The sequence below is a fragment of the Octopus sinensis genome, linkage group LG10 (assembly GCF_006345805.1).
Source record: "Octopus sinensis linkage group LG10, ASM634580v1, whole genome shotgun sequence".
Lineage (NCBI taxonomy): Eukaryota > Metazoa > Mollusca > Cephalopoda > Octopoda > Octopodidae > Octopus > Octopus sinensis.
Window position 1 is genome coordinate 32,801,922 of NC_043006.1, and position 11,375 is coordinate 32,813,296.

Below are 11,375 nucleotides of genomic sequence, written 5' to 3' on the forward strand. Positions count from 1 at the left end.
TCCAATCAACAGAACAAACCAGGCAATATTATGTAGTTAAATGATATTAAGCACTTCGCAAATCTGATGGGTGTAGCAACACAATGCACATTTAATGCGGTACAAAAATAATAAAAGATTATGAATAGCGTGGATTTTGTTGAATTATGCGACTCATGTTTCCATAACATTTCTTCATTAATGTGTTATGTACAATAAAATTATGTAAAAGCAATGCTATGGAAACGTAGTAGCAAAACTTCAACTAAAATACACTGCATTCATATTTTATATGTGTGTGTTTGTGTGTGTGTGTATGCGTGTCCACGTGTGCGAGCGCGTGTGTGTGTGTGTCTTTATGTCAATATTCCATTTAGTTATAGCGATGCGAACAACCCGGTGTTAGAATATATATATTCTTCAAAAGCGCTATAAGCTAGACAACTACAATAAAAAAAACATCTACCATAAGTCTCCAGAAATATCTCAGAACCAAAGAAAACCGATACAAATAGCCAAACTCCCTGTTCCAACAAGTCATTAATATTTGCATACCAGCTTCAGGTCACGTTACAGCACTGTATTTAGTGGCTGCTTAAGCAAAGAGTTTGTAGAATGGTATATACCATTGTAGAATGGTATATTATCCATTTTTTTTATCTTCGATCTCGTTGTGGTTTACATTAAGCGTCTCGGATACGAAAATACGAAAGGTTGTAAGAAAATCAGAGGTGGCCATTATTTCTATTGGAAATCTGCAGAGATAATTTTAACAAGTGATGTGATAGCACTGCTAACACAGTAGAACTGTTGACTTATAAAAACGTTTAATATACTTTGTAGAGTGTATATAAGGATGATATCAATAATAATAATAATGATGATGATGATGATGATGATTTTGTGGTTCTCGTTACAAAAACTACTTCCTTTATTATTCATCTGACATTGTCTTATCCCTGTTTATGTTTTGTAGATATTAAGCGAAAAGGATATCCAATAGAAAGCGAGAGAAATACTTTACTATCAAACTGTAAGTGACAATTCTTTTTTCTTTGTGTGTGTGTGTGTGTGTGTGTGTGTGTGTGTGTGTGTGTGTGTGTGTGCGTGCGTCTGTGCGTCTGTGTGTGTTTGTGTGTGTTTGTGTGAATATGGTTTTTCAGCTTGCGTTTTTTATATTTATAATATACACACTAGCGCACTCATCCCACTCGCACACATACACACATACACACATACACACACATACACACACAGATATATATGTCGTGCTAAGCAGTTACCAAGCAGGTCAATTCGAATTTTCTATGTGATTGTAATTTTGTATTCACGTGTTGTGCGCAGATTTTTTGCATGACGTAATCGAAGAAGTCGTCAGCAAATAATGCTGCTGAAACAGCCGTTGTAAATGTTTAAACACTTGTATTCTTTATCCAAACATCATTCCTGGAACAATCCTGAGGTTGGATCAGCCACGTACATTGGATAAGAACTTATGTGTGCACATATTTCTATGTATGTACGTGCATACATACATATATTCATACATATATATTTTTTTTCATATAAAATTAGTGTACATTTAAACACAAAAAGAGGTGAGCCTTAACAGGTCACCCTACATGCTAGAAGGAACAGTCAAAAAATCAAAACCACAGTTAAGAGCAATTTCAAAGGAATGAAAAATAAAAAAAATAAAAATTACCATGTTTTATAGCCGGAGCTTAGATTTCGAACTGTAATTAGCAAATAAATTAATTTACAAGGCGAAGTTCTCATCAGCGGTTACGCCAAACATTAACATATATATGTGTGTGTGTGTGTGTGTGTGTGTGTGTGTGTGTGTGTGTGTGTATGTGTGTGTGTGCGTGTGTGTATGTGTATGTATGTGTGTGTATGTGTGTGTGAATAGGCGCAGGAGTGGCTGTGTGGTAAGTAGCTTTCTAACCAACCATATGGTTCCGGGTTCAGTCCCACTGCGTGGTATCTTGGGCAAGTGTCTTCTTGTGAGCGGATTTGGTAGACGGAAACTGAAAGAAGCCTGTCGTATATATGTATATATATATATGTATGTGTGTGTTTTTGTGTCTGTGTTTGTCCCCCTAACATCGCTTGACAACCGATGCTGGTGTGTTTACGTCCCCGTCACTTAGCGGTTCGGCTAAAGAGACCGATAGAATAAGTACTGGGTTTACAAAGGATAAGTCCCGGGGTCGATTTGCTCGACTAAAGGCGGTGCTCCAGCATGGCCGCAGTCAAATGACTGAAACAAGTAAAAGAGTAAAGAGAAAGAGTATATGTATATATACACACACACATATATATATGCTATAATATATATAATATATAACATATATCCAAATGTTTGTGTTTATGTGTATGTATGTATGTATGCGTGTGTGTTTGTCTTTCTGTGTGTGTGCGCGCATGTTTGTGTGTGTACTTATTACTCTAATAAACTGTTTCGCATGGTATCTTGACCTTTTTTCCGAAAAATTAATGGAAAATATTATCTGAGAGCCTGGAAGTGTGATAATGTTTTCTATCCGCAATTCAATTGAGTTACATAGGTTATTCAGGTTAGACACCAATAACAGAAAGCAGCAAAAGTTCTAAGAAAAATAATTTATTTGTTATTGATACAAGCACAGTGGGTGGATGGGTGGGGGGAGAAGTATTACAGGAAAGTGTAACCAACTGTTACTTGTATCGGGTTTGGAAAATATGAGTTTTAAGTCCCAACACAAATATACTCTCTTTTTACTCTGTTACTCTTTTACTTGTTTCAGTCATTTGACTGCGGCCATGCTGGAGCACCGCCTTTAATCGAGCAACTCGACCTCGGGACTTATTCTTTTGTAAGCCCTGTACTTATTCTATCGGTCTCTTTTGCCGAACCGCTAATGAACGGGGACATAAACACACCAGCATCGGTTGTCAAGCAATGCTAGGGGGACAAACACAGACACACAAACACACACACGCATATATATATATATACATATATACGACGGGCTTCTTTCAATTTCCGTCTACCAAATCCACTCACAAGGCTTTGATCGGCCCGAGGCTATGGCAGAAGACACTTGCCCAAGGTGCCACGCAGTGGGACTGAACCCGGAACTATGTAGTTGGTAAACAAGCTACATACCACACAGCCACTCCTGCGCCTATATATGGACACAAAATATAAGACACAAAATTTTGGAATATAAAGACACGCATGCGATACTAATCAGGGAATGTCAAGGAACCAGAAATAATGCTACTCTCAACGGAAACATTCTCTTTTCCTCTCTCTCTTTCTTTCACTCTTTCAGCTGCGTCCCACAGCTTCAAAGTCCATACTGTATGCACATCCGTTCACTTAAGTCGTGTTTGTCATACTCAGCCCTACTTCGGGAAAATTAGCAGAGAGCAGCATCCGTACAATTCAAGATTTCTCGTCCTACCGACTTTTGTGTTGAACTTGCACAGAAACTTGGGCACAAGATATTGTGCTAATGATTCAATCAGTTCCTTGCTGTCACCATGATGATGATGATCATGATCATGATGATGGTAGTAGTAGTAGTAGTAGTAGTAGTAGTAGTAGTAGTAGTTGCTACCTAACTCAGATACCAGGAAACCCCAAAATGGCAGAAATTCAAAAGATAGTGCTCATGGGAACTGCTCATATCCTACGCAAAATACTTTCTATGTAATCTCAAGTTTTAAAAAAAATAATTTTTTTTGTTTTTTTTTATAGACATTCACTAGTACAACACTAAATACAAAACCAAATATATGGCACACTAGGCGTAACAACAACATGGACTTCCAACCTGTTGTCTCTTGAGGTAACTGGGTGAGACTTGGAGCCAACGCGTACGAATGTAAAGTAAAAGTCGAACATAGAATAATAATAATAATAATAATAATAATAATAAGGGATTACACCGGGGGACGTTTAAGGGGGATTACACCGGGGGACGTTTAAGGGGGATTACACCGGGGGACGTTTAAGGGGGATTACACCGGGGGACGTTTAAGGGGATTACACCGGGGGACGTTTAAGGTGTAAGAAGGAAAATTCAGAGCTCCGAAATCTATCCACAAACATCGAAAACAAGGACATTCTATGGAGCCAAAGTTTTGCTAACAAAGAATTGGACTGTATCCGAGTAAGTAATACTAATTGAAATTTATTACTATTTTCGAAACGAAATGATGTATTTTGACTCGATATTATCTCCACCTCTAACGCAACACATGTAAACATGCGTGGAACATCACGATCATCCCCGACCTCAAACACCATGTACAAAGGAACTACGAAGAAATTAAATGCCACCGATACTATTCAACCCAAGAATAACAATCGAGCGGTACGTACATTAAACCTACAACAAAAAATGTACGAAAAACTACACGTGCGAAATAATGTGACAACAGAAATAAACGGACCGGTACCCTACGAAAATGACGACCGTCAAAATAATGGGCCGGACGTTGTACCTCATGTCCCGCAAATAAAACCAAAAGACGTAAATGGACACGTGAGGAATACATTTCTATCTTACACGCATACTACACAGCAGTACTCTACCCCAAAAATGAAAATACAACAACACATACATATAAAATATGGAAGGAAAATAATAGAGATATAGACTTGGATACATCAATGAACCCTAATAAATTAGCTAACGTACGAAGATACATTCTCAACACAAAAAAAATATCAGAAATAGAAATAGAACACCTAAAAGAAAACATACGCCAGGAAAATATAGATAGAAGCCACACACTGAAACTGTAAAACACGAAGACAAACGCAACATTCCCAACAAACACGATGTAAACAACGAAGGGGAGCCTAATGATTATGATAATATAAAAAATAAAATAATCTTAGAACTGAAAACCACAGAGCCCAAAATGGACCACCGACCATACCTCCCAAGAATAAAAATAAACGCAATAACAACACCAATTATAAACAACATAAACCTAGCCGTCACTGAACTAGCCACTGAAACAAAAAAAAAGTGATATCACTGAACTAAATGACTTGATATACGCAGCAGCCACTGCAGCCACAAAAGAAGCTGGATACTCACCCAAACCCGCCCAAACAGGAGTACCACCACCCAAACAAACCCTGTGGATAAATAACATCCAAAACAAAATTAAAAAAATTAGAAAAGACCTGTCGATTCTTAATGAAATCAGCAAAGAATCAACGCTACTGAGCAACAAAAAGAGAACAAAAATGCTCCGCAAATATAACATCACAGAAAAAGATTTGCCGGAGATAAAAGAAAAGCTGAAGCAAGATATCCTTGCCAAAGCTCAAAGGATCCGCCGGTACGAGAAACGCCAACGCTTCTTTGAACAGAACAAAAAGTTCAACACCAACCCCAAAAAGTTCTACCAAGATCTGGGAAAAAATAAAATAGAAGTCACTGCAGCACCAACGGCAGAAGAATTGGAAGAATTCTGGAGAGAAATATGGTCGGCGAACGAACAGCCAAAAAAAAGGAGTATCAAAATAACAAACTCGGCTCTGAACAACTTTGGACCCCCATAACAACTGAAGAGGTCACCCAGGCACTGCAAAAACTAAGCAACTGGAAGGCACCTGGGCATGACAAGATCCCCAACTTCTGGTTGAAATATCTAACAGGAATGCACAAAAAGCTGGCTGAAAACTTTAACAGCATACTAGCAGAGCCAGAGACAATGCCTGAATGGCTCACGAAGGGGAAAACCATCTTAATTCCCAAATCAAATGAAACAGCAAAACCAGAAAACTACAGACCAATAACCTGCCTCCCTACTATGTTCAAGGCATTTACTGCAGTGATATCGCAAAGGCTGAACAAGCACCTGGACGAAAACAAACTGTTCCCAGAAGAGCAGAAAGGATGCCGCAAAGGCTCATATGGCTGTAAAGATCAACTAATAATTAATAAAGCCGTAACTGAAGACAGCCACAGAAAGAAGAAAGGTCTCAGTATGGCCTGGATTGACTACCAAAAGGCGTTTGATAGCATCCCCCACACATGGATCCTTGAAACACTAGCCATTAACAAAGTAGCACCAACAATCATAAAATTCATAGAGCACTCTATGAATAAATGGCAAACAGTCCTACATCTCCAAACAAAAGAGGGACTCATGAAAACCAAAGACATCCCCATCAGAAGAGGAATATTCCAGGGAGACACGCTCTCTCCACTCCTTTCCTGCTTGGCACTGTCACCTCTATCTGATATGCTAAATAGAACTGGATGCGGATATAAATGTTACGGCAAAACGATCAGCCACCTTTTATATATGGATGACCTAAAACTATACGCTGCAAATGACAAACAGCTGGAAACACTATTAAAGACAGTTCATGGATTTACCAAAGAAATAGATATGAAATTTGGATTAGAAAAATGCGCCAAAGTAACCATGAAAAGAGGAAAACTAGTTAAAAGTAACAACATCACACTAGATAAAACCAATGAAATAAAAGAATTAGACCAAAGCCAAACTTACAAATACTTAGGAATCCATGAACTAGATAAGACACAACACACACAAATGAAAGAGAAAATAAAAAAAGAATATTATAGACGAGTTAGATCAATACTAAAACCAGAGCTCAATGCTAAAAACAAGATAATAGGTATCAACACTTTAGCTGTCCCAGTTATAAGTTACAGCTACAATATCCTTAACTGGACACGAAATGAACTGTCCAAAATAGATAGGAAAACAAGAAAAATACTGACAGGATCTAGGATGCATCACCCAAAATCTGACATAGAAAGACTATATATACAACGTATAGAAGGTGGTAGAGTCCTTATACAGCTGGAAAACTACTATAAAATAACCACCATAGGACTGCAAAAATACCTACTTCAGAAGGAAGGAAAACTGATCCAGATAGCAGCAAAACACGAGCAAAACAAAAAACTGTTCTCAGTATTTAAGGAAGCTGACAAATACAAACAAGAAATCATACCACCTAATAAACACGAAGAAGAAGAAGAAGAAGAAGATGATGAAGAAACAACAAAAGCTATAAAACAAATGAAATCCAAACTAAAAATAGAACAGCAACGAACCATGATAAAACGATGGCAAGAAAAGCCCCTTCATGGTAAATACTGCACTAAACTAAACGCAAAAGAAATAGACAAAGAAAGATCCCAGCAATGGTTGAGAAGCTCAGGACTCAAAGCAGAAACAGAGGGATTTTTAATTGCAGCACAAGACCAAAGCCTCCCCACCAGAAATTACCAAAAACATGTAATGAAAAGAAATATTACAAGTAACTGCAGAATATGTGGAGATGGACAAGAAACAATAAATCATATTATCTCTAGCTGCCCAGTCCTGGCTAAGAAGGAATATATTCACATACATGACAGAGTTGGAACCTACATACACTGGAAGCTATGCTAACATTATGGAATAACAACAGAAAAAAGATGGTATAGGCACACACCAGAAAAGGTTACAGAAAACGAGAAAGCAACCATACTCTGGGATATGCCGATACACACAGATAGAGAAATTAAGGCCAACAGACCAGATATAGTTGTCAGAGATCATGAAGAAAAAAAATGCTTTCTAATTTATGTATCAATACCGGCAGATGACAACGTGTCTCTAAAAGAAATGGAGAAACTCTCAAAATACAAAGACCTGGAAATAGAGGTAACTAGAATGTGGAATCTGAAAACAGAAACAATTCCTATCATAGTAGGTGCATTAGGCATGATAAAAAAATATTCAGACAAATACATAACAAAAACACCAGGACTTACAAACACATATATCATACAGAAAATTGCACTACTAGGCACAGCACACATCCTACGCAGAGCACTTTCCATACAATAACCATCAGAGCATCACAACAAATCACAGCACATACCCAAGGCACACAGAGCTGCGCTCGGTAGTGAAGTGAAAGCACGCTATAAAAATAAAACTACTGAATAATAATAATAATAATAATAATAATAATAATAATAATAATTATAATTATAATAATAATGTACCCAAAAGTACTACAAAAGGAGTTACGATCACATGGCCTCTGGGCTGTTGTGTGGTGCACCAACATACATTTTCGCCGACAATTCTGAGGGCTTTAATTCGATAGATGGACTGCATAAAACCTCATACACCAACTAGGTCTTCCCTTTCGTCACTCCCCTCTTAACGGCAGACGTAATCCCTTTTTGTGAAATAGGTGTATAACACTTCGTTTGGTTTAAATCCTTAGACAGGACTATATAAACACTGCCACGCTTTGCCGTCTTCTCTGGATATGATTTGTTATTCGACAATTGCTCGCCTGCAGCCATGCTTGTGAAACCAGTTCAATTTCCACAAATATTCCCTCACGGCAAAATATTTCCGTGTGTGTGTGTGGTGTATATGTGTGTGTACGTGTGTGTATTATGTGATGAAACGAGTGCCTAGAAACAGTTGCAATGAAATAGATGTCACTGTTGTTTCCTTTCAAGTTGAGTGTATTAAGATTGTTTTGACCTTTTATGAATTGTCTTCTGTATAATGTCAGTGAAAACATATTTGATCAGTCTGGTTCGAAAGTCTAAGAGGGTCCTTTTGAAAGATCGGCTCTTGTTTACCAATGAAAATTTAAATATTTACTTCGCAAATATATATTTTTCTCCAAACAGGAAAAGAAAAACAAACAAATAAAAGTCTATGTAATTGCGTTAAATAAACACATTTTGTTGTTGTATGACTCGAATCTGGAAAGCGAGACGTAAATACCATAATTGAAAATAATAATAATAATAATAATAATAATAATAATAATAATAATAATAATAATAATAATAATAATGATAATGATAATAATAATAATAATAATAATAATAATAATAATAATAATAATAATGATAATGATAATAATAATAATAATAATAATAAAATATAATAATAATAATAATAATAATAATAATAATGTTAATAATAATAATAACTACTCACCAATAAGATGACCTTAGAAGATTGTCACAAACGACACAAAAACTTATCAATAGCCTGGATAGACTATAAAAAGGCTTTTGATAGCCTACCACATAGCTGGATAAAGAAATGCCTGGATCAGCTACTCATTAATAATATGAACTTGAAAGATTGTCACAAACTATACAAAAACTTGTCGATAGTCTGCGTAGTCCACCACATTGCTGGTTTAAGAAATGTCTGGAAATGTATAAAACAGCACCTACTCAGTGAAACTTCATGTGTGTAAGTATGAAATCATGGAAAACCACACTGACTTTGAACAGTGACAATGAATCTCTCAATGCTGGAGATGTAAGAATTTCATGTGGCATTTTCCAGGGTGGCTCTCTATCACCACTCCTCTTTTGTGTAGCCTTAATACCTCTCTCGAAATTGCCAAATGATGTACAATGTGGCTATAAAATGTTTGATAAAAATATAAATCATCTCTTTACACGTATGATTTAAAGCGCTTTGCAAAAAAAATGACCGACTAATACAGGGCTTACTAGAAATTGTTAAACAATTTAGTGATAACATCAGGATGCAATTTGGCCTCGAAAAATTTGCAAAAGCTATCTTTATAAGGTAGTAAAATTTATAGACTGGTGACTTTGCCAGAAATGGGGATTTGAACCTGGAAACTCATGGTACAATCATCGAGTCGAAAGAGTACTGGAGTCAGAGAAATGTAAGATTTTGTGGGACTGTCTTATTCAAATGGACAAGAAGTTAGAAAATAATAGACCAGATATAATGATTATAGATAAGGAAAAGCGAAGTTGCTTACTTATCAACCAATCACACCCGTTTGATTCCAGGATTGTAAAGAAAGAGAAAGAGAAGCAAAAATATAAAACAATCCCTTAAGGTTTGAAAAAGAAAGAATTTGAAGCATGTGAACAGTAAAGTTTATGTCTATAATACTTGGTGTGTTGAGAACAGTAAGTCAAGATATAGACAAATGGCTGAAGGAGATTGAAATAGAATGCTCGATAGAGCTCCTACAGAAAGTTTGTCTCTTACGGACAGCAAGGATTATCAGGAGGGTCCTATGAACTTGAAAGACTGCCGAAAACTTGTGGATACCTAAGATGAAAGCCAGTAACCCATTATCTATATAATTCCTACCAGTAATATAACCGAACCTGAGCCAAACTAAAATAATAATAATAATAATAATTTGTTTTCTTGAGAAAGAAAACAAACTATGCTGAATCATAGATATAGCATGCCCAGCTGGCAACAAGGTATGCGATAAGGAAGAAAGAAAAGTCGAGAGATATGACAGGTTAGCTTGGGAAGTTAAGCAGTTGTGGTCGATGAAAAAGGTAGTAGTAGTACCAAAAATTGTCGGAGCCCTGGGAATAGTATGAAAAAATCTCGAAAAGTACGTGGAACAAGTAAGGGTTGCAATAAGGGTGGAGCACCTGCAGAAAACAGCACTGCTTGGAACTGCTCGAATACTCGGGAAGGTGCTCGAAAAAAGGAGGTGTTACCTTAGTTCACTGGTAGTGAACAGCTGACACCGTAGTACATCTCCAGCGTTAGAAGCTGTGCAAAGGCAGTAATAATAATAATAATAATAATAATAATAATAATAATGATAATGATAATGAAGTCGAAGAAGGAAGGGTGAGAGGGAGAGAGGGAGAGAGGTAAATTTCAATAGTAAAAATAAGCGAGAGAAGCCCATATAAGCGAAATAAGGAAATACTGTCTTGCTTATAACGTTCAACGTTGAAATTCTTAAATCCAAAGCTACAACTATTAATGGAAAGCGTAGAATCTTTTTCATATAGATTCATTATAACATATTTACATTATGGACAATCCTAACAAAATATCTGTTTCTGATTTAATCATAAGGTTGTTAATATCTTTTTAGCACAATGAGAAATTTTACGTTTAAGAAAACAAAATTCATTGTTGAAAATGAAATTGCTGTTACTTTCAGTATTTTCGTTATGCCAAACGCATTTAATTAATAATAAAACGGATATTCCATTTCCTTTCATTCGTTTATTTTGATATGGTAACAGAAAACGCTTACAAATCTTCACAAATTGCATTCAAAATAGAAATTACTCTTGTTCCAGATTAATTTCGCATGACAGTTTGCTAATCTATTAATCTCATCCTTCTTGAATACCAAATCCTCCAAAGACTAAATCTATGGCAGTAGGAATTTAACTTGAAGTCAAAAAAATAAATCGTAAAATGTAGTTATTATAACTAACGTTAACATACAACAATCCCAATACAAGTGACTTTACCACATGCCAGTGTCAGGAAGTATTTTGAAAACTTCATTGCTTTAATCGTTATGAACAATCCCGTTTCTTGACAGGGAAGATATTGTC

General features: G+C 36.3%; 1 protein-coding gene across 1 annotated transcript in view; it reads left to right on the forward strand.

The window, feature by feature from the left end:
- Positions 1-952: 952 nt before the first annotated feature.
- LOC115216181 (PDF receptor-like) overlaps positions 953-11,375 on the forward strand; it is a 284,070-nt gene continuing 273,647 nt past the window's right edge. The window contains exon 1 of the mRNA XM_036506491.1: positions 953-1,012. The gene's annotated coding sequence lies outside the window, so the exon portion shown is untranslated. The remainder of the gene's footprint in view (positions 1,013-11,375) is intronic.